The sequence below is a fragment of the Anomaloglossus baeobatrachus genome, chromosome 12 (assembly GCF_048569485.1).
Source record: "Anomaloglossus baeobatrachus isolate aAnoBae1 chromosome 12, aAnoBae1.hap1, whole genome shotgun sequence".
In the NCBI taxonomy this organism is placed as follows: Eukaryota; Metazoa; Chordata; class Amphibia; order Anura; family Aromobatidae; genus Anomaloglossus; species Anomaloglossus baeobatrachus.
Window position 1 is genome coordinate 94,049,368 of NC_134364.1, and position 24,955 is coordinate 94,074,322.

Below are 24,955 nucleotides of genomic sequence, written 5' to 3' on the forward strand. Positions count from 1 at the left end.
CATTGCTTCATTTCTCAAACAGAAAACGTGTTGCTCATCACAAAATAGGCAAAATATTTGGACAGTTTTTTTTTAAAAAAGCCATTGCTTCTTCTCTTTCCTAACAGCAAACCTAAATATTATCATAAAATAAGATCATTTTTGTAAGGTTGGTTAAAAAAAATCTATATCTTATTCAATTAACAAACAGCAAATCTATTGATGAATGTAGATTTAAGAGCTCTAGGTCTTCAGGTCACGTCCAAATTGGCACTGAGCTTGAGGCAGAGACGAAATGAGGACATTTACACTAGGAAAACCCACTGTTTTTCTATCTTTAACAGCCATATTATTGTGATTTTTATAAAAATAAATTTAAATGAAGAACATCTTGGATTAACTTCTTTCTTATAGTGTCTTTCACATCCTTATTTCTAACACTGTAGATGATGGGGTTTAGCATTGGCGTCATGGCTGAGTATACGATGGAGACTGACTTGTCAATGTTTGGAGAACGGGAATGGGGTCGTAAATACAGAATCATAATGGTCCCGAAGTAAAATGTCACCACAATGATGTGGGAGGCACATGTAGACAGAGATTTATACCTACCATCAAAAGAATTGATCTTAAAGATGGTGGACAGAATATGGATATACGAAACGAGAATCAAGAAAAAGGATAAACCAACTATGATTCCTGCTGAAATATACATTGCTAACTCATGGAGCCAAGTGTCACTGCACGACATTTGTAAAAATGGAGGTACCTCACAAAAGAAGTGGTTGACATGATTGGAACGGCAGAAGGACATCTGGAAGGTGTAGATCACTTCCATAAAAGAGTGGATGAAGTTTGAAGTCCATGATGCAGCGGCCAGACTAACGCACATTTTCCTGCTCATGATGGTGTTATAATGCAGCGGCTTACAGATGGCAACAAACCTGTCATAAGCCATTACAGCAAGTAAGAAACACTCTGTAGACCCAAAAGCCAAATGAAAGTGCATCTGTATGGCACATTCTAGTAAAGAGACGCTCTTGTCTGCGGATAATGTGTTCTTTATTATTTTAGGGACCACGGTGGTTGAGAAGCAAACGTCAATAAAGGAGAGATTAGTTAGAAAAAAGTACATGGGAGTATGGAGCTTTGGATTAATATATACCACTATGATGAGTAGAAGGTTTGCCAACAATGTTATAAAATAGATCACCAAGAATGCAAGAACGCTAATAGCCTTCAAGTAAGGAACATCGGACAAACCGAGCAGAATAAATCTTGTCGCAGAGGATTGGTTGAATGGGTCCATAACACATTAATGGGCACCTGGCATGGGTTAAACAAAATAAAATATAAGATTACTTACTAACTTGAAACATCTCTACCAGATCTAAGCATAACTATCAGAATATTGTATAATTCTGTCATAAATTGTCTACATTTTTGAGACTATGCTTTTAACCATTAGATTTTTCACGAAATGTGATATTTACAATTGAAACCAGAAGTTTTTATCCACTCTATTCCTGCACATCTGCAGGTTTTTCCCTCCGCTTTCTATAAAGACACATCTGCAGGTTTTTCTCACTAACTGACATGAAATCAAAATAAACCTTTCCTGATTTAGGTCAGTTAGGGACCAAAAATTATTTATATTTGCCAAATGCCAGAATAATGAGAGAGAGAATGTTTTAAGGCATTTTTTAATAGTTTATCCAAAATCAAAAGTTGCCATACATTTCATTAGTATTTGATAGCATTGCCCTTACACTGTATGACTTGGGGGAAACATTTTGGATCTCCTTCCCCAAGCTTCTCGCAATAGTTGGTGGAATTTGGGCCCATTCCTCCTGACAGAACTGGTATAGATGAGCCATGTTTGTAGGTCGCTTTGCTCGCACCGGCCTTTTCAGCTTTTGCCATAATTTTCAGTAAGATTGAGATCAGGGCTTTATGATGGCCACTCCAAAATATTGACTTTGTTATTCTTAAGCCACATTGCAACCAGTTTGGCAGTAGCTTCAGGTCATTGTCAATTTCGAAGACCCATTTCCGCCCAAGTTTTAAGTTCCTGGCTGATGTCTTGAGATGTTGTTCAGTATTGCCACATAATCTTTTTTTCTTATGATGCCATCTGTTTTGTGAAATGAACCAGTCCCTCCTGCAGAAAAAAACTCCACAACATGATGCTGCAACCCCGTTTTTCACAGTTGGGCTGGTGTTCTTATGCAAAACAAGGAAGCCGGCTGGTGGGGGCTGGTGTTCTTAGGCATCAAAGCTTCTCCCTTTTCTCCTCCAAATGTAACGATGGTCATTATGGCCAAGCAGGAACAAAGACCTTAATTTTTGGAGACACGTCCTGTGGTCTCACAGAACTCAAATTGAACTGTGTCTATTTGCAAACATTAATCTGGCTTTTTATGTTTCTTTTGGAGTAATGGCTTCTTCCTCGCAGAGTGACCTTTCAGTCCATGTTGGACAGTACTCGTTTCACTACGGATAATGACACAATCTTTCCAGCTTCCACCAGCATCTTTACGAGGTATTTTGCTTTTGTTCTTGAGTTGACATGCACATGTCTGACCAAAGCACGTTCATCTCTGGTACACAGAACCCGTCTCCTTCCTGAGGGGTATGATGTATGGACATTCCCATATTGTTAGTACTTGCGTATAATTGTTTGTACAGATGAACAAGGCATCTTCAGGTATCTGGAAATTGCACCCAAGGGTGAAACAGACTTGTGCAAGCCCACAATTCTCTTCCTGAGATCTTGGCTCATTTCTATTGACTTTCCCATGATCCTACACAAAAAAACAGTGTATTTCAGATGTGCAATAAAATACATCCACAGGTGTGTCTCGACTTAACTCAGATGTTGCCAATAAACCTATCAGAAACTTCCAAAGACATAACATCATCATATGGGTGTGTGTATATATAGCTCCATAGATAAAAAAATAAAAACGTTGCAATTCTCGGAAAGTGGCAACACAAACCAACATTTTCTTATTTTTTTTATAAACTTTTGATTTTTTTTTCACTCTTAATAATGAAAAACTAATTCAAGTTTGGTATCTCTATGCTCAATGCACAAAGTGACCTGTGTAGTGAGTTTTCCAGGTCATTTTTACCATACAATGAACATTGTAAAAACAAAACTTTCAAAATAACGGCTGAGTTCAGTATTTTTCACCATTTCCCCCAACTTGGATTTTTTTTCCTGTTGTAATTCAGGACATTGTTTGCTAAAATAAAGCATTTTTCAATACAACAACTCATTCCGCAAAAAGCAAACCCTCATACCACTATGTCAACTGAAAAATAAGAACAATTTTTGGAGGAAGATAAAAAAAAATCTAAGTGCAAAAAAAAAATAATTGCAGAGGTGTGAACAGATTAATGTTTATGAGTCGCTTATTAGGAGGAAATTGAACATGAAGGATGTAAATGGCAGGATAGCCAAAAATAGCAACTGTTCTCCCTCTTAAAAACATTGCTGCCCATCTGCAATTTGATAAAGCTCACCTGAACAAGCCAGAATGCTACTGGAACATTGCTTTGTGGATGGATGACAGAAAAAAAAGAGAATTTTGGTTTAAATGAGAATCTATGTGTTTGAACAAAGAAAAAACATTACTTTACAGCATAAAACCTCAAATTGTTTGTGAAAAAGGCTAATTGATAAAGTCATGCCTGCTTCAGAGGCTTGGATAAATGTAGCACGTTTATCATTTTTCATGGATGCTCTTGGCACTGTACAATATGCACAGTGTCAGTGCATGCTCTCACTGGCTCTCAGATATAATGAACTGGCAGGAGAGCGCACTGTCAATTTGCACTGTAATAATACTCGACATGCAGAAACCAGCGCCACCTCCACAACTGACATCACTTGTGGTTGTGGGGATGGTCTCTGCATGCTGGGTAGTCTTACAACGCACACTTACAGTGCACTCTCCAGCCAGCTTCTTTTTGTGATCAGAGCCTGAAAGAGACCACACTATCTAGCAGTTTCTCTAAGGCCGGCTTCACACTTGCGATTAACTCGCACGAGTGCAATGCGAGAAAATCTTGCATTGCACTCAGACTAATGTTAATCAATGAGGCAGCTCAGATCTGCTATTTTTTTCTCAGTCCAAATCGGACTGAGAAAAAAAACGCAGCATGCATGTTTTGGTGAGTTTCTCGCACGAGTCTCTTCAATTAAAGTCTATGGGTGTGTGAAAAAAAAGGATGTCACATGGACGGTACATACATCATTTTAGTGACATCCGTTTTTCTCAATACATTTCACGCATGTAACAGAGAACAATGTAAATGCTCCTGTACATAACATTACATGAATAGCAACTGCTGAGGGTAAAAACTGATTGCACACTAACAGCATACTGACGGCACACTGATGAAAAGTGAACTAAAATCGTCCGACTTTCTAGCATGAGAATTGGACCGATTTTACACTCGCAAGTGTGATTCCAGCCTAAGAAAGTTTTCCCCAACTCCAATCCACAAGCGCCACAAACAGTGCATGTTTTCAGGATTTCCTTAAAGGGAACCTGTCCCCAGTTTTTTTTTGCCATATAAGCTGCGGCAACCACCATTGGGCTCTTATATACAGCATTCTAGGATGCTGTATATAAGAGCCAAGGCTACTATGTAGAATGTAAAAAAACACTTTATAATACTCACCTAAACGGTTGTTGCGGTGGATGTGGCTCAGATGGGCGCCTTCGCCCTTTGGTGTCGGCGCCGCCTCTTTTTGTCATCTTTGTCGCCACCTCTGTCGTTTTTCTGAAGCCGCGGTGCATGATGCGTCTGACGTCATACACACTCGCCGGCATTCAGGTCTTGAGCAGGCGCACTTTGATCTGCCCTGAGCAGGGCAGATCAAAGTATTGTAGTGTACATGCGCAGGACTGGCGAGCGTGTATGATGTAGATGCGTCATGCACAGTGGCTTCAGAAGGAGGACGAAGATGGCCGAAAGAGGAGGCGCTGGCACCGGAGGATGAAGAAGCCCATCTGAGCCAAATCCACCACAGCGACCGGTTTAGGTGAGTATTATAAAGTGTTTTTTTTATGTTATACACAGCGGTCTGGGCTCTTATACAGAGCATGTTAGAATGCTGTATATAAGAGCCTACTGGTGGTGGCCTCTGCTTATAGGTTAAAAAACTGGTGACAGGTTCCTTTTAATATTGCACATGTGATAATTTAATTACATGCACTGTTGGTGGCTCTTGAGGACTGGAGTTGGAGAACACCACTCTACGAACTCTTTAGAATCCTACAAAAATTAAGTTAGTGGATGCAAATGTGGAAACATAATAAGTATGCTCTGATACTCTGTGTTTTTCCTACTTTAATTACCCCTAATTCTTTACCTATGGATTAAAGGAACACACAACTCTATTACAAAGCCCCTTAGGGGAACACATGACTCTATTACAAAGCCCCATAAGGGAACACATGACTCTATTACAAAGCCCCATTAGAGGAACACACAACTCTTATTAGACCCCTTACGGGGGGCTTTAATAGTCTTAATAGTCATGTGAATACAGAGCCACATACTTGAGATTTGCTTGAATTTAGACTATTACAGACTCTCTAATTGACCCCTGAGGAATTACTGCATGACAAACACTGATCTATTTTTCTTTACATCAGAAAATTAACTGAATGGTGGTTGATGAGCATCCTAGTGCTTGAGCAGAGGTTGTTTCATCTAGGACATTTATGACATTTTTTCAACCTATATAACTATTTTTCATCCTATATAACTATACACAACATTATCGATTGTAAAGTAGTAATGGGCGAACTCGAGACCGTTGGATCTAACCTGGTTAAAAGAAAACCTGGTTCCGGCCTGGGATTGATCCCGGTTATTTGGCCAAATGCTGGTCTATGGGGACCAGAATCTGGTGATTAAAAATGGTGGTCGAAGAGATAGGGGAATAGCAGCAAGTGGGCTATATTTACTGAGTCTCCAGCACAGCTTTAATTGTTCCTGCAGCCATTCATTCACTTCCGGGGCCACTCATTTACCCTGCATATCACCCCATCACCAGTGTCTGTGATTGTTTGCAGTCACACGTACCCCCACCATGAGTGACAGCGTCTCTGACACTTCTAATCACACACCCTGTGTGCATCTATATCGTACAGTAAAAATAAATAAAAAATATTGTACGGTGCCCCCATATTATGATACCCAGCATAGATAAAGCATATGGCTACAAGTTTCAGCCCCCAGCCATGCGCTTATCCTTGCAGTGTACCAAAATAAGAGGAACCGCATGCGGCTTTTTTAATAATTTAAATAAATAATTTGAAAATTAGCATGTGGTTCCCCCCAATTTTGATACCCAGCCATGATAAAGCCTGACTTAAAGTCATAGATGCCTCCCATTACTAATCTAGGGCTTAGCGGCAGCTGTAAGCTGCGATTAACCCCTTATTACCCAGAATATCCAGCTCACGGCCACTTGGCCTCACCACTTCTCAGTCTCGGACACCGGCCCTGCCCTGGCCGCAAAGTAATAAAAAAACTCACCAAAAGGAGCCAAACCAAATGATATGTGCACACACAGAATGTGGTGAGCCTTCCTCATCAAGATGGCTGCAGCCAAGGTGCAAGATGCTCATGTCACAGCCACTCAGCCTCCACACTAGAGGGGAGGGGCGGCTGCTTAGCATAAGACATGCACACTAATAAGGCTTGCACTGGGAGCCCATCATATAATGAGTGAAATGCACAGTGTCTGAACTGTAACCTATAAATGAAGCCAGAAACCCAGGTCAGCGAGATGCACCTATATAGTGCTGTTTAGCCCGCCTGACCTGGGTTTCTGGCGTCATTAGTCTTATTAGTGTGCATTCTGTGTGTGCATCATCTTTAGAAAAGGCTTCCTTCTGGGATGAGAGCAATGCAGATCAATGTGATGCAGTGTGTGGTATGTGGTCTGAACAATGACAGGAGGACACCCCCCCATAACCTCTTTAGCAATGCTGGCAGCACTCATACGTCTATTCTGAAAAGACGACCTCTGGATATGACTGAGCATATGCACTCAACTTCTTTGGTCGACCATGGCGACACCTGTTCTAGGTGTAATGTGTCCTGTTAAACTGCTATATGGGCTTGTTCATCGTGTTGCAGTTCAGTTTCAGGGTGTTGGCAATCTTCTTATAGCCTGGCCATCTTCATGTAGAGCAATTCTTTTTTTCAGATTCTTGGACAACTCTTTGCCATGAGGTGCCATGTTGAACTTTCAGTGACCAGTATGAGAGAGTGTGTGAGTGATAACACCATATTTAACACAACTGCTCCCCATTCACAACTAAGCCCTTGTAACACCGAGTCACAAGATTAATGGCTAAAATGGCACAATTTGGACATTTTCACTTAGGGGTGTCCTCAGTTTTGTTTCTATTGGTTAAAAAATTAATGGCTGTGTGTTAAGTTAGAGTGCACCAAAGTTACACTGTTACAGTTAGGTCCAGAAATATTTGGACAGACACAATTTTCGCGAGTTGGGCTCTGCATGCCACCACATTGGATTTGAAATGAAACCTCTACAACATAATTCAAGTGCAGATTGTAACGTTTAATTTGAAGGTTTGAACAAAAATATCTGATAGAAATTGTAGGAATTGTACACATTTCTTTACAAACACTCCACATTTTAGGAGGTCAAAAGTAATTGGACAAATAAACCAAACCCAAACAAAATATTTTTATTTTCAATATTTTGTTGCGAATCCTTTGGAGGCAATCACTGCCTTAAGTCTGGAACCCATGGACATCACCAACCGCTGGGTTTCCTCCTTCTTAATGCTTTGCCAGGCCTTTACAGCCGCAGCCTTCAGGTCTTGCTTGTTTGTGGGTCTTTCCGTCTTAAGTCTGGATTTGAGCAAGTGAAATGCATGCTCAATTGGGTTAAGATCTGGTGATTGACTTGGCCATTGCAGAATGTTTCACTTTTTTGCACTCATGAACTCCTGGGTAGCTTTGGCTGTATGCTTGGGGTCATTGTCCATCTGTACTATGAAGCGCCGTCCGATCAACTTTGCGGCATTTGGCTGAATCTGGGCTGAAAGTATATCCCGGTACACTTCAGAATTCATCCGGCTACTCTTGTCTGCTGTTATGTCATCAATAAACACAAGTGACCCAGTGCCATTGAAAGCCATGCATGCCCATGCCATCACGTTGCCTCCACCATGTTTTACAGAGGATGTGGTGTGCCTTGGATCATGTGCCACTGCCGTTCCCTTTCTTCTCCAAACTTTTTTCTTCCCATCATTCTGGTACAGGTTGATCTTTGTCTCATCTGTCCATAGAATACTTTTCCAGAACTGAGCTGGCTTCATGAGGTGTTTTTCAGCAAATTTAACTCTGGCCTGTCTATTTTTGGAATTGATGAATGGTTTGCATCTAGATGTGAACCCTTTGTATTTACTTTCATGGAGTCTTCTCTTTACTGTTGACTTAGAGACAGATACACCTACTTCACTGAGAGTGTTCTGGACTTCAGTTGATGTTGTGAACGGGTTCCTCTTCACCAAAGAAAGTATGCGGCGATCATCCACCACTGTTGTCATCCATGGACGCCCAGGCCTTTTTGAGTTCCCAAGCTAACTAGTCAATTCCTTTTTTCTCAGAATGTACCCGACTGTTGATTTTGCTACTCCAAGCATGTCTGCTATCTCTCTGATGGATTTTTTCTTTTTTTTCAGCCTCAGGATGTTCTGCTTCACCTCAATTGAGAGTTCCTTAGACCGCATGTTGTCTGGTCACAGCAATAGCTTCCAAATGCAAAACCACACACCTGTAATCAACCCCAGACCTTTTAACTACTTCATTGATTACAGGTTAACAAGGGAGACGCCTTCAGAGTTAATTGCAGCCCTTAGAGTCCCTTGTCCAATTACTTTTGGTCCCTTGAAAAAGAGGAGGCTATGCATTACAGAGCTATGATTCCTAAACCCTTTCTCCGATTTGGATGTGAAAACTCTCATATTGCAGCTGGGAGTGTGCACTTTCAGCCCATATTATATATATATATAATTGTATTTCTGAACATGTTTTTGTAAACAGCTAAAATAACAAAACTTGTGTCACTGTCCAAATATTTCTGGCCCTGAATGTATACAAGCCGTTCACTGACTACTTTACATTGTATCAAAGTGGGATATCTTTAATGTTGTCCCCTAAAAATATATAATAAACATTTACAAAAATGTGAGGTATGTATTCCCTTTTGCGATATTCTGTAGTTAAATTGGTTAACGGAAACACCAATCAACAATTTAGCTGTAAATATTTAATTTATGTTAATATGTCATCATATGTAAAATATGGTCTACTGTTATGATCCGGAACCATGGAAGATCACAATAGATGATTGGCAAAAAAGGTGACAAGAGCATTGGCAACTAATCTGGCCGCCATCCCCTTACTAACCATCAACACTAGAAGAGCTGAGAGGTGAACTAACATCCTATGCACTGCGGAACCAGCCGGAGAACTAACTATCCTAAAGGAAGGAAGGATGAATAACTCTCTGCCTCAGAAATAGACCGCAAAGGTATAGCAAGCCCCCCACATTAAAAGACTACGGTGACATAGGAAAACACAATACACAGATGGATGATAGGATTAGCAAAGCTGAGGCTCCATTGACTAAATAGGAAAGGATAGGAAAGGGGCTGATGGTGGCCAGAGCAAAACCCTAAAAAAATCCAAATACCTGATAGTACAAAAAGTCCTCCGATCGCATGATCTGAACTCTGTCCTATATAAGGTGCTCTTGTCAAACTAATGAACAGAAAGCAGGAACAATTACAAATTCAAGAAGCAACAAACACATGGACTTAAAGGAGCAATACTCCAAACATAGCTGCAGGGAGCTTCCCAGCTAAGCAACAGAGAGGGAAGATTCCTGCATGCAAATGAACTGACAATAACAACAGTAAATGACAAACCCAGATAAGAACAAAAAGAACAAAACAACATAAGAAAGAACAAGCACTTATCTGGGGTAGATGTGGTCTGGAGCAAGATGAGAAGGCTGGTAAACTAAAGAACAAATGACAACTGGCTCAGAATGATAGCAGACCAAGGTTTAAATAAGCAGAGAGTTAGCAATGGAAACGACCATTGCTCCAGCACACCTGGTCTCTGTCCAAACCATTCCTGGCCACAAGAGGGAGCCTCACAGCAGCAAAAGCATAACTGACATTCACAACAGTCTACAATGTGACAATACTAAGTTGCTGTAAAAAAAAATCACAGAGAAAAGGTCTTTTAATATTACATAAATAGTAATATGTATGTGCAGACCAGGTGTTCCTCCAATAAATGGTGGAGAATGCGGGTGCTCATTTTTGTTGAAAGGTTTAAGGTTATAAATTAGTGAATTGATTTAAAAGAGTTTGAATTGTCCAAGAATTTCAGAAATAATTTGATTTTGCCATAATTTTGTATAGTATGATTTGATTCACAGAAATCTAGGAAAATGGCATTAGTTTGTCTCAATTTCTCTATATCCAATAGTGTTAGGAGAAATTTAAAAAAGGTTTAAACCTTCTACTCAGTTGATCCTCACCTGTAATTTTTGGTCTAGTCACCCGTAAGGTCTTCAATGGGTCATCTTTGGTGGCTCCTGGTCTTCAACATCTTTGGTGGCTCCTGTACTTACTAGGTGGGAAGATGCAAAGGCACTGGATGATTCCAAACATGGTCCAGTAAAAGCACAAAACATTCTGGAAATTCCTAACTCTTAAGACAATTACAGCATCTGAGTCAAAGAAATTTATGAAAAGATGGATAAAACTAGTTAAAAATAAAATATAATTTTAAGAGTAAAATCATTTAATAGTCTTAATTTTTGGCTTTCAAGTACTGCAACAACTTATGTAAATCACACAATTTAAATAATATTTTGAATAAGCATATAAAGAATTTTACTCACAGATTCAGGGTAGTAACAGAACTGCCCCGTAGAGATGGAGCAAAAGTTCAGTTTACAGCATATGGTTTATATAGCCTATTGTTATAGTAGTCATTGGGCTGAGTTATCATAAGATAAGTTTTATTCCTTTGTGTAGATGGTAATTCCTTCCCTGCTGGATTAAAGTTTACTTTGTCATGATATTAACTGTTGATGCTTGTAAATGATAAAATTGTCCCAATATCAATAGATATTGAAATTGCAGCACCATGAAGGAAAAGTTGTGAAATTATGTAGACACTTTAGTAATTTAAATAGTGTATTTTCTGGATTATAAGGCACACTTTGTATCCCCAAAACTGAGGGTAATTGCAATCCGGATATTGCTTAACAGGACGGTGGTGGTGGAGTAGGGTCATAGGAAGCAGTGTCGGTGATACTGAGGGCTCAGAGGAGCAGTGGAGAGGCTCAGGAGGGTCACAGGATGGGGTTTCTCGGCAAGCGGGATTCATTGATCTGACTGCGGGCTTCATTGAATCGTCCGCGGTTGACTCCATTGACTTAAAAAAAAAAGTGGTCGTGGAGGCGGCGCTGTGCATATTGACACGATGAACTTCAAGAAAATGGCCACGGAGTCCTATTTGCAAACACACCTCATTCACAGATATTTTCTTGAAGTCCATCTCATCAACCGCAGGTGATTCAAAGGAGCTTGCAGTCAAATTAATGTCACCTGCCATCGAGACACGCCATCCTGTGGCCCTTCTGAGTTGTTCTACTGCAGTGACACCCCCGCAGCCCACCAGCAGATCAATGGCGCATGCCGCCACCGTGACACCCCCAAAGCCGTTAGTATCACCGAGCCTCCTGAGCCACAACACTCCCTCCTCTGAGCCTGCAGCATCGCTGACCCTGAATCCTGTGACCTTCCTCAGCCGCTCGACCACTGCCACTCCCCTTTGGTGAGCATTAGGATTAAGACACAATAGGATTATAAAACGGAATCTCATTTTAACATTAATAATTATTTTTTCCTATTTTCCTCCTCTAAATTTAGAGTGCATCTTATAATCTGGTGTGTCTTATAAAACAAAAAATATGGTAATCAAAAATGGAAACACAATTTTCAAACCATATTGATTTATTGAGTATTGAGGAGTGCCTCATGCGCAAATCCCCTCACTTACACATCTTGTGTTACAAATCAGCACCGCTGTAGCCGCAAGAAGCCAGCTGCGGTTCCTGCTATGCCCAGGCACCGGCCACCATTTTTCGCCATGCCTCAGTCATCCAGCTGGCTCTTTCATCTTCCACAACTAAGTGTGGAGAAGCGGCTGGGGTGCAAGCGCGTGCCGATTTTGCCCCAGCCAGAGCCTATATCCAGTGTTTTGCCTGGTGAGCATGCTCAGCCTGATAGTGCCATTTCTGAGGCTAAATTCTCAATTCAGGCTAGTGAATCAGTGATGTGGCGGTTATAGATAGGCCGCTAGTGACATCACTGATGATGTGGCACTCCACTATTGGCCCCTGGAGGTGCCATTGTGGCTCACACTGGGTTTGAGGCGGACACTAGGTGTTAAGAGGGCCTGGAGACTGCACCATGGGGCGCAGTCTTCAGATGCACATGCTCTTCCACATGCTCATTCATGTATAGAACCCCATTGCGGCTGCTGGAAGTGGTAGGTTGGGTTAAGTGTCTGGTGCCTGTCACACCAAGATTCGTGACTCGGCATGTTGGGGTCAGGCGCCGCGCTTCTCCTCCTATCATTGTATCCTGTTGTAGCAGCCCAGTGGAGTTAACTGGGCTGCGGCTGCTGCGCCGACTGTCCCGGTGTGCACCCTACGCACATGTACAGTGTACCCCATGACTTCTGTGGTGCTCACAGGGAAGGTCCTGGTTTGGGTGTGTGGACCCAGTGGCGTTAACAGGGTTCACAATAGTCCTGGTACAAGTGATGTTTAACTTGGATCAGGCTCATATTATTTCGGAGCCACCCAGCTCTGTATTATCCGCCTGACCTACTGGTTGCCAGAAACTCCTTTACCATCTTGGAGCACGGTGGACCCCAAATGGCAATTGGGATATTCACCACCTTTATCCTAACCTGCCAGTCTGCCGTAACACCTTGGTTGCTATCAATGAATTTATTAATGGTCATATGAAGAACGTACTGCCACGGTGAATGCACTTTGTCACATAAATCATCAAAATCCACTGTTGGTAGCTGCCTTTGCAATTACCAACAAATGATATCCTAGATGTGCTTGATGCTGTGTAAATCAAGATGTTTTGAAAAATGTTTTTACATTTTTTCCACATTTGCATTTTATTAACGTCTATCAATCCTATGATTTCCATAATTCCACAACGTTTTCTTCTTGGTGTTAAAATTTCAACATTGAGGAATGTATTAACAGTGCTCAGCATAAATGAATACATCTCCTCAGAAAAGTAAGATTTTAATCAATATCTCACTGAATACAAGAACAATTTCCAAAATTTTGACAAGACTGAATTTCATATTTGTATTATAATCCATAAGATTAATTAATAAACTTCAAAATTACTCAAATTAGTTCATGCAAAAATGAATACACCTCTATATCTGGTATTTTATATTGATTTTTAAGGATCGCCCTAAGACTTCTATGAAGTTTGAAATTTTTGCAATGAATAATAAGAGAAAGTGGACCACATTGTTTGTTACACAATTTCTCTTGAACTTGTTGATACCCAATATGTTGTCACAAACTACTGTTTGGGCACACAGCTGGGCTCGGAAAAGAAAAGAGCTTAAATGTGACTGGAATTTATAGCCAACGCAATGTCACATTTGCAGAGCCGCTCACATGCCAAATGTTACGGTTGCTGCGAGCACTGGAGACTATGTCCAGATTTCTTGCTACTGCACATGTGCGAGCGCTGGAGACTAAGTCCTATCTTGGAGCCATTGCACATGTGCGGGTGACATCATCGCTGACACGAGGTCACATGTCTCTGACACCTTCTATGCCGATTGGTCGCTGGTCATGTGCTTATGATGCCTTGCTCAGTGATAGGCCAGCATGACGTCACTCCTGTCGTTCTGGCAGCGGATTGGCTCTGGTGTCCTCCATCTTGGATGAGGCACAGAGTCTATATAAGACCCTGACACACGCCGCATGGCGCTCAGTCCTCTTGGTTCATGCATAAGAGTAGACGCTCTGTGCGCGTTCCTCTAGGCATTCCTCTGTCTATGCTAGGTGAGCGCTACCGGCAGGGTAGCGTTCTTATACCTTACAGCTTCGGCTGCTGTCCGTATCCTTACCTCTTAGGGGAGCGGACATAGGCAGGTGCCTGAGGCACATGGTCTGGCTGGGCCTTGTGGTTCGACTCGTAGGTGGACGTTGCCGCTAGGGTAACGTTCCTTATACTGCGTCTGGCAGTTGTTCGTATCCTCGCACACTAGGGGAGCGAACAGAGGTAGGAGCTTTGTGCGGCTTACGCTGCTGTTCGTCTCTTTTGCACCACTAGAAGAGCGGACCTAGGCAGGTGCCATATCTAGTGGTTCGTGTCCTCGCACACTAGTGGAGCGAACGCAGGTAGGAGCTTTGTGCGGCTTACGCTGCTGTCCGTCTCCTGGCACCACTAGAGGAACGGACCTAGGTAGGTGCCATTTCGCACACTTTGCCTTTGTCTCTGTGATTATTAACAGAGATCATTCCACACACCCTCCAAGTAAGGGAGGAATTGCTTTACTTACTTATTATATCCTTCTGTGAGTTAACAGAGGTATTGCACTCTGCCATAGTCTGCAGCAGAGTCTTTGCACGGTGGACCCTGACTGTCTGATACTCCTTTAGGTTCTTATCAGACAGCCCCCCGTAACACCAAAAAGCAGAAACCCCCACAAGGGACCCCATTTTAGAAACTATAACCTTTAAGTGAATTCATCTAGGGGTACATTGAGTATTTGAGAATGTACAGATAATTTGTCAGAACTTTATAACATTTAGATGTGAAAACTAAAAGTACAATTTTAACCCTAAAATACTGATTTAGCATCAACTTTATACTCTTCATGAAGGGTATTAGGAGAAAATGGGTCTCATAATTTGTTAAGCAATTTCTCCAGAAATGTAGTCAGAAACTAATGTTTGGGCACATGGCATGGTTTAGTAGGAAGGAGAGCTATTTAGCTTTTGGAACCCAGATTTTCTGGAATAATTTGCCAGCAAGATTTTCAGAGCCCCTGAAGTGCCAGAACAGCAGAAAAACTCCTCTTAGTTGCACCTCTTAGTCACTGCCACCGTACATAAATGAATTATTTTTGTCGCACAGATGTTTTCATTTTGAAACATCCCCACCATGATTTTCTGGAAAATTGCAAATATGCCATTTTATTGCCTGTACATTTTGCTCAGCTTTTGCTTTTGGAGATGCAAACCCCATAAATTAAGTGGGCATCCCCACTACAGTAATGTCAAACATGTGACCACTTGGGTTAGGCACACGATAGGGTTCAGAAGGTAGAGGACGGATTTCACTGGAGGTTATTTGAGCGAGTGGGAGCTTTTTATTTCTAATGACAGATGACAGACCTGAGTGGAGACTTTTGTGCACGAGGACTTTAATGGTAATATTTTGGGGTATATAACTAGAGATGAGCGAACCGGCCGTGGTTCGGCTCGAGTTCGGTTCGCCAAACGGAGGTCCCTTTCGAGCTCTGTTCGGCGAATCGGTTCGGCGAACCGCTGGAACCGCATAGGAAACAATGGGAGTCAATCACAAACACATAAAAACACCTAGAAAACACCCTCAAAGGTGTCCAAAAGTAGACAAACAACTCACAACACAACACAAACACATGGGAAAGTGACAAGAACAAATTCTCATGCGAAAGCAAAAAAGCTGGACAAGGAAAAAGAGGAGGAGACACAGATATAGGCATGGCACGCCCTTCTAAAATCATGTAAACACCGCAAGGTGACTCCAAGCGGAGTCTCCCTTTTTTCCAAAAATTGGGCCACACACACACCCACCCCTTCAGTGGCAGCACTTGTGCCCCAGTTGTACACTTCACAGGTACATTTGCATCAAGCACATTCAAAAATACGCCATCCTTAACCGTCCCCAGGATGACACCGGGGTAGGTAGCTAAGTCTTTCCTGATCCCAGCTCTGTTCATCTTGGCTCCTTTTAAAAAACACAGCAAGGGTTACTCCAAGAAGAGTCTCCCTTTTTTCCAAAAATTGGGCCACACACCCACCCCTTCAGTGGCAGCACTTGTGCCCCAGTTGTACACTTCACAGGTACATTTGCATCAAGCACATTCAAAAATACGCCATCCTTCACCGTCCCCAGGATGGCCCCGGGGTAGGTAGCTAAGTCTTTCCTGATCCCAGCTCTGTTCATCTTGGCTCCTTTTAAAAAACACAGCAAGGGTTACTCCAAGAAGAGTCTCCCTTTTTTCCAAAAATTGGGCCACACAGACACCCACCCCTTCAGTAGCAGCACTTGTGCCCCAGTTGTACACTTCACAGGTACATTTGCATCAAGCACATTCCAAATCCACAAACATTTACTCTCCCCAGGATGACACAGGGGTAGTAAATTCCTTGTGGATCCATGACTTGTTCATTTTGATGAATGTTAGTCTGTCCACATTGTCACTGGACAGACGCGTGCGCTTATCTGTCAGCACACACCCAGCAGCACTGAAGACATGTTCAGAGACAACGCTGGCAGCTGGACACGACAAAATTTCCAAGGCGTAAGTGGAGAGCTCTGGCCATTTTTCAAGATTTGAAGCCCAAAATGAGCAAGGCTCCATTTGCAAAGTAATGGCATCGATGTTCATTTGGAGATACTCCTGTATCATCCTCTCCAGCCGTTGACTATGTGTCAAACTTGTTGTCTCTGGTGGCCTTGCAAAGGAGGGTCTAAAAAAATTATGAAAAGATTCCATAAAATTGCTGTTACCAGCACCAGATACAGTGCTACTGGTACGGGTAGACTGTTGAAGATGACGAGACCGTCCCATGTTTGTCAAGTTACAACTGGGAGATTCACTCCCTGCACCTGCACGTTTGTTTGGTGTAAAAGCCGAGCTAAGATCGAGTAACAGCTTCTGCTGATACTCCTGCATACGTGCGTCCCTTTCTATGGCTGGAATTATGTCACAAAATTTGGACTTGTACCGGGGATCTAATAGTGTGGCAAGCCAGTAGTCATCATCACTTCTAATTTTGACAATACGAGGGTCATGTTGGAGGTAGTGCAGCAAGAAGCACTCATGTGTCTTGCGCAGCCATGCGGACCAAGTCCACGCTGTGTTTATGGCATAGAGGTGCTAACCGTTCTTTCTTCCTCTGACATCTCCCCCCAACCTCTTTCAACTGAAATTTGACCAAGGTCTCTCTCATTCGCTCACCCTGTAGTTCATCCCCTTTCTGTTGTCCCACCCCCTGACTCCGAATAGTGTTTAGCGTGTGCTCCAGGATGTAAATGACTGGAATTGTCATGCTGATAATGGCATTGTCAGCGCTAAACATATTCGTCACCATGTCGAAACTGTGCAGAAGGGTGCATAGGTCCTTGATCTGAGACCACTCCATCAGGGTGATCTGCTCCACCTCTGCATCTCGTTGGCGCAGGCTATACGTCATGACGTATTGCACCAGGGCTCGACGGTGCTGCCACAGTCGCTGTAACATGTGGAGAGTCGAATACCAGCGTGTCGGCACATCGCATTTCAGGCGATGAACTGGCAGGCCGAAAGACTTCTGGAGCGATGCAAGTCGCTCAGCAGCGGTGGTTGAACGGCAGAAGTGAGCAGACAGTTTTCGTGCCCTGTTCAGAAAGCCATCTAGGGTGTGATAGTGTGTGAAAAATTGCTGGACAACAAGGTTCAACACGTGAGCCATACAAGGCACGTGTGTCATCTTGCCCAGGTGAAGGGCCGCACCCAGGTTTGCAGAATTGTCGCACACGGCCTTACCAGGCTGCAGGTTGAGTGGAGACAACCATTTATTAAACTCAGTCTCCAGAGCTGACCACAACTCAGCCGCTGTGTGACTCTTATTTCCAAGACATTTCAAGCTAAAGACCGCCTGATGCCGTTGCGCTCTGCTGCCAGCATAGCAATGAAGGGTGCATGATTCCTTCTGCGCAGTTAGAACGCTGGTGGCCTGACCAGGCAGGCTTGGGGCGGAGGTGGAGGACCCAGACGAGGTGGAGGAGGCAGAAGCAGTGGCGGAACTTGGACAGACAGAGGATTGACACACAAGTCGTGGGGACGGCAAGACTTGTGCAGCAGACCCTTCACCATCTATCACCATAGTTACCCAGTGCCCAGTCAGCGACATGTAACGTCCCTGTCCATGCTTACTGGTCCAAGTATCGGTGGTGAAATGCACCCGTTCACACACAGAGTTTCTCAAGGAAGCGGTGATGTGTGCGACATGCTGGTGTAGCGCAGGCACACCTTTCTTAGAGAAGTAGTGCGACTGGGCATCTGATACTGAGGCACAGCGACAGACATAAGGTCTCTAAAATCCTGTGTGTCCACCAGGCGGAAAGGCAGCATTTCAGTAGCCAAGAGCTTACAGAGGGATAAAGTCAACCTCTTAGCTTTGTCATGGGTCGCAGGAAATGGCCTTTTATTTGACCACATCTGAGGGACAGAGATCTGGTTGCTGTTTGTAGACGGTGTTGAGTAGGGTGTCCCTGGAAAAATGCAGGTTTGTGAGGAAAGTGCAGGCGGAGACATGATGTTGCCTTCATCCAACGTTGGTGCTATAGATGACTGAGAGAGCTGTACACACAAACTTGTTTCCCCTTCCAAATCAACTGTCGACCTACCAAGCAAACTGTCTGTTGCGGTTACAGTGGTGGAAGTTGTGTGTGGAAAACCAGGTGTGACAGCTGTCCCCACAGTCCTAGAAGATGAAGAGCGCACGGGTGCACTGGAAGGGGCAGGCGGTGGATGGTTCGCTCCGCTAGGTCGCATTGCTGCACGGTGAGTTTCCCACGGGACATATGATATTTATTCATGTGACGATTCATGGAAGAAGTTGTCAAACTGCTGAGGTTTTGCCCTCTACTAACAGAATCACAACAAATTTTACAGATCACATAATTTGGGCAATCTTTTGCTATGTCAAAAAAGGACCAAGCTAGGCAAGGCTTAGAGGGCATGCGACCTGCTGAGCCCCCCCGACTAGTGCTCAGAGGCAGAGTGTTGGCTGAGGATGCAATTGTAGACGTGCTACCAGTGCTCCGACTTTGTCCAGGAAGGCACAAGGTAACTTCGTCGTCGGTTGCATCCTCCTCCACCGCCTCTGTTGACCTCCTCGAGTGCCTGACTGTGGGTTGACAGTAGGTGTGATTTAGAACTTCCTCATCAATTGTTGTGTTTGCACTCCCCTCACCCTCAGACCGAGCCTCTTCTTGCCCTGACAGAATATTTAAGTTGTCATCCTAATCTGGTATCTGCGTCTCATCGTCATCAGTATGTTCCTCATTTTTTATAACAACAGGTGTTTCAGTTTGTGAAAAAGGGTCAACATTATGCTCAGAAACGTGGTCCTCACGGCCTGAATCAGAGTCACAAAGGTTCTGGGCATCACTGCAGACCATTTCCTGGTCTGTACTCACTGTAGCTTGGGAGCAGACCTCTGATTCCCAGGCTATAGTGTGACTGAACAGCTCTGCAGACTCAGCCATCTCAGTTCCACCATACTGTGCAGGGCGGATGGAGACTTCAGAGCTGGGAGAAAGCAAGTGTGATTGGGCTGACAACTCAGAGGACTGGTGTTTTTTGGATGCGGTAGTTGAGGTGGCGGGGACGGCACTTGTTGGACCACTTGAGATCCATTCAAGCATTTTCCTTTTTTGACCATCATCTACCTTTGTTCCAGTTGTTCGTGTCCGTAAAAAAGGGAGCACATCGGATTGTCCACGGTAAGTAGTAGACATCTTACTTTTGCTGGAAGATGGTCTATCTTCAGCAGATGTTAATGGAACTTTGCCACCTTCCCCACGGACAAACCCTTTTTTTCCTTTTCCAACACGCCTCTTCCCCTTTCCACCAGCATCTGTCATTTTGCCTCTCATTTTGATTGCGACAAGATTGTGCACTTAAAATGTGGTAGTAAAAATTGAGAGGTGGTCTAGCTTTATTAACAGCAGAATAAACAACAATAACTATCCCTGACAATGAAACTACGGCCCTTAAACTGGCAGCATAGTTTGCTAGTATAATGGCTTAGTAACAATGAGTTTGAGTGTGCAATGCAGAGGTGCTGCAAATAGATTTGCACTAGTGGGACACTAATGGAAGTCCAACTGCCACTTTTAGGATGCCACTAAGTTTACTCAGTGTTTGCTAGTATAATGGCTTAGTAAAAATGAGTTTGAGTGTGCAATGCAGAGGTGCTGCAAATAGCTTTGCACTAGTGGGACACTAATGGAAGTCCAACTGCCACTTTTAGGATGCCACTAAGTTTACTCAGTGTTTGCTAGTATAATGGCTTAGTAACAATGATTTTGAGTGTGCAATGCAGAGGTGCTACAAATAGATTTGCACTAGTGGGACACTAATGGAAGTCCAACAGCCACTTTTAGGATGCCACTAAGTTTACTCAGTGTTTACTAGTATAATGGCTTAGTAACAATGAGTTTGAGTGTGCAATGCAGAGGTGCTGCAAATAGATTTGCACTAGTGGGACACTAATGGAAGTCCAACAGCCACTTTTAGGATGCCACTAAGTTTACTCAGTGTTTGCTAGTATAATGGCTTAGTAACAATGAGCTTGAGTGTGCAAAGGGCAAGAGGGTACAGTGGCAGGGTTGTGGGTCTGGGTAGAGGAAAGGAAGCCTCACTTTCTCTCCCTCCTAATGGGGAAATGCAGCGAGGAAATCCCTGACCTTAGCTACACAGACGCTGTTATCTTGTGTAGCTGTTAAAATCTGTTTCCACGGACCTGACTGTCACCTATGGCTCTGAGCCTGCTGTAATTAGCCCTTACAAGAGCTGAAAGAAACTGCTATCCCTATTCTGTATAGCGCTGTGTATAGAGCGTACACAGCAGTATCGGAGACAGGAGCTATGCCAGCGGTGACTGACACCCAGACGCAGAAGGCAGATTATGGTGTCCAGACTGGCAGATACCCGTATTTATAATGCAGGGACATGTGACATGGACATCCTATCACACATGCCGTTGCTTCTCTGGCTAAAAGTCCACTTAGCTGTGTGTGTCTGGGATTGGCTGACATGCTGGCCCGCCCCACTAAACGCGTGCGCTTAGGGAAGGAAGACAAGGGAAAAAAAAAAAATGGCGATCACCATTATCCCAGCAGCAGTGATCTGAATGTGCTGTTCCCGCACACTATACGCTGAAATTTCATAATAGTGTGAGTCAGAGTGACTTACACTATTACAGCGGAAAGCCAGCTAGTAATTAGCTTGGCTTTTTGCTGCCAGAACCGTTCTCGAACGTAACTAGAACTATCGAGCTTTAGCAAAAAGCTCGAGTTCTAGTTCGATCTAAAACAGCCCCCAAAATCACTCGAACCGTGAACTGGAGAACCACGAACCGGGAACCGCGCTCAACTCTATATATAACAGCATCTATGGTTGTCCCCACTTGTGTGCTAAAGTGATGCCTAAAATAATGGGCCGCCACCACAAGACAGAGACCAGATGGAGTCCAAAGTGTCTCTATTAGAGTTGAGCGAGTACTAACTATTCGTACTCACTATCCTCATAACGAGTCCTGTCTAATACTCGCATACTCATTCTGAATAGCATGTGCAATGCAAGTCAATGGGGAAAAACTCGCAAAGTAACGAGTAACCAGAATGCCGTACTATTCGTGCGAGTAGCTAATAGTTGCGAATTCGGGTTACTTGTTACATTACAATTTTTTGCCCATTGATTTGCATTGTACAAATTATTCGTAATGAATACGCGAGTATTAGACAGTACTCGTTAGGAGTATAGAGAGTATGAATAGTTAGTACTCACTCAACTCTAGTCTCCATCTACCTAATTTTAGTGAGTAGTTCCAAAGAGGGCTTTGTATGAATCACATTTTGGAAAATTTACATGGGAACCCACTGGGCAGAAAGCACAGGATAAATTATTCCAATTTTTGGGAAGCAGAATGAACATATAAACAGCACTACAAGAATAGTTTTTTATTATTCATTTTCATGCAATATAAGTGATAAGACGGTTTTATTCTTTGATTACGAATTACACCGGATTTATATTATCTTTTACTATTATTACACACTTTTTTAATGGAAAATAATGTTTTGTCGCCATTTTCTGAGAACTATAACTTTTCTATTTTTTGGCGAACAGAGCTGTATGAGGGTCTATTTTTTGTAGGACACATTGAAGATTTTTTTTGGTACTACACACTTTTTTTTAACTTTTTATTTAGTTTTTTATCAGATGGATGCAGATTAAACAAAAAAACAGAAATTCAGTTTGTGTGTTTATGTATTTTTTTTTGCGTGGTTCACACTGCGGTAAGTGATTAGATTGAGTAATTTTTTGGGTCAGTACAATTATAGGTATACCAGATTTCTATAGTTTTTTATGCGTTGCTACTGTTGCACACTAAACCAAAATTTTACAAGAATGAATTTATTTTTCTGAGGGCTGTTACTTTTCATATTTTTGTTGAATGAATATTAGGGCTTATTTTTTTTTTGATAATTTGTTATTTTCATTTAATACCATTTTATTACATATGACTTTTTTATCTCTTTTCTTTCAGTTTTTTGTGTTTCAGTGTCATTTTTATTTTTTTATGGTGTTTGCTGTACAGAATAAATAGCATGACAGTTTTACAGTTCTTGTCGTTCTGGATATGAACTTTGTAGACTTTTTTATTTTAGTTTGTACAGAACAGCTGCATTTTTAGTGGCACAACAGCTTTTTGTGTTTTTTGTGTGTGGTTTTGTACACATTTTATTTAACACTATTTACTTCATTTTGATTGCTAGCCTCATACACTGCAATACTCATGTACTGCAGTGTATGAGACCTCAGAGTGTCACGGCAACTGCCAATACTCCCGATTACAATGATGGGGCACCGATAATGTTAAAGGGGGAGTCCTCTCCCCCTTTCAACATCTTAGATGCCTCTGTTGCAATTTACAGTAGCATTTAAGGGGCTTAATCTGTTCCAATAGGTTACGCAACTGGTTAGAGTTGATGTTATCTGTAATATACAACTGACACCAGTGAGATTTTTGCTCTCTGGGGGTTACGGGGGGGGGGGTCTATATTCTTATTCCTTAGTGCCGTGAAAGAGCAGCACTAAGGAATAAGGTCCCTTAATGGCTGCCATGATAAGATATGTTGGCAGTCATTAAGAGGTTAAGGGAATGTTTTCTTTCTACCTTTCTGAGCCATATTATGAATTCTATCACTCTTTACGCTCTTAAACCAATTGTGAATGATTTAAAAATACTTGAAAAATGAGAAGTACAAGTACTTCTACATATTGTACCTGTACCGCAGCGGGGCTCGGCCAGCTGCCGAGCTGCTCGGATCCGTGCTCGTCGGTGGGTGGCTCGAGCTCCTCACGGAGCCGGGGGTCATGTTGCTCTGAAGGGAGGTTGCTGGCGATGCACGGCGGGGTGGTTCACGGCCGGGGCCGTGGTTGTTTTGGGGGGTTTAAGTTCGTGACGCCACCCACGGGTTGTGATGAATAGATGGGCACCACCACTGCCGTTGACTAGGCTCCCGGGGACGGTGTTGCGCAGCCTGGTGTTAACCCCTCCGTGGGTAGGGGGTGATGGTCCCGGGGCCCGTGGGATGCGAGGCTAGGGGAGTGCGTGACGTTGCGGTGCCATGCAGTGCTCCGCACGGCCCGAGGGCACTGTTGTACTCACTATGACAGACACACTGGAGTCTCTGGTAAACCAAATAAGATGGTGGATGGTGCCCGCAGCCGACTGCGCTTCTCCCCTTTTCAGGTTAGTGGTTTCCGCCTTTCTCCTGCACCTCGCTTTTAATGGAATGATGACTCCTATGCCTGAGCAACGGTAATCCGCTCCTCAGCTTTGTGTGTGCCAGAAGAGCCCTTTTGCCCACAGATGCTGGCCCGTGGGATCTCGATGCCTGGGCGGTGGCTTTCCATCCCTATGGTTGGGCTGTTGCCTTCAGTCGGGTTTTGGGTGGGAAAGGACCTAAAGTCCAGACCCCAATCAGTGAATTCGACTTGGTCCAGTGGCTTCTGGGCCTCGTACTGGGTCTGAGTACCCCTACTGGTGCTCCGGTTTCCAATCGGTTCCCCGGTTCGGTACTGGCAGGCCACCACACATCCCCGGTCCTTACGGTCCACCGGCTGTAGTCCCAGCTCCTGCAGGCGGCCACCACCGTCTGCCTCCTTGCCAGAGGTGACTGGGCTCCGACCCAGACACCTGGTGTTAGACTGGGGCAGACCTGGGCACAGGTCTGCACTTGAACTCCACTCCACTCCACTGTCAAAACTAATCTTTTCGTTTCTCCTGCCTCAGGGCCTGTGTACTCCTTGGTGGGCGTGGCCAACCACCTGGCTCCACCCCCTGGTGTGAACATCAGACCCTGAGGGAGGTGACAAGCTTTTTTAGGTTGGTTGCTGTCACCTTATTAAGAGGGGGGAGGTGTTTGTGTAAGGGCCTACCTCTGACTACCTGGCTAGTCCAGGGCGTCACACACCTATGCAGCGGAAGAGAGTCTCAGCCATGAGGTTTATCTGTGCCGATCTGAACAATGGTGCCCTCTGCTTTATACTTTCAGTGCTCGTCCTGCGTTGTTGCCTATACAGGATACTGTTGTGTTCTCTCCTCGCCCCATACAGATTTTTCTCTGACACAGAACACTTTAGGGTTTCTATGAGGACTCAAACTTAGAACCTGTAGTACAGAAGGCAGAAGCACTTACAGTTTGCACTGCTGGCTATGAGGGAATTTTCTCTTTCTAGAAGGCTTAACAGCATTCTTCCTTATAAGCATAATATAGTG

The 24,955-nt window shown here is 43.4% G+C and overlaps 1 pseudogene; it reads right to left on the minus strand.

The window, feature by feature from the left end:
• Positions 1-328: 328 nt before the first annotated feature.
• Positions 329-1,312, minus strand: LOC142257598 (olfactory receptor 5G3-like; annotated as a pseudogene).
• Between the last annotated feature and the right edge of the window lie 23,643 nt (positions 1,313-24,955).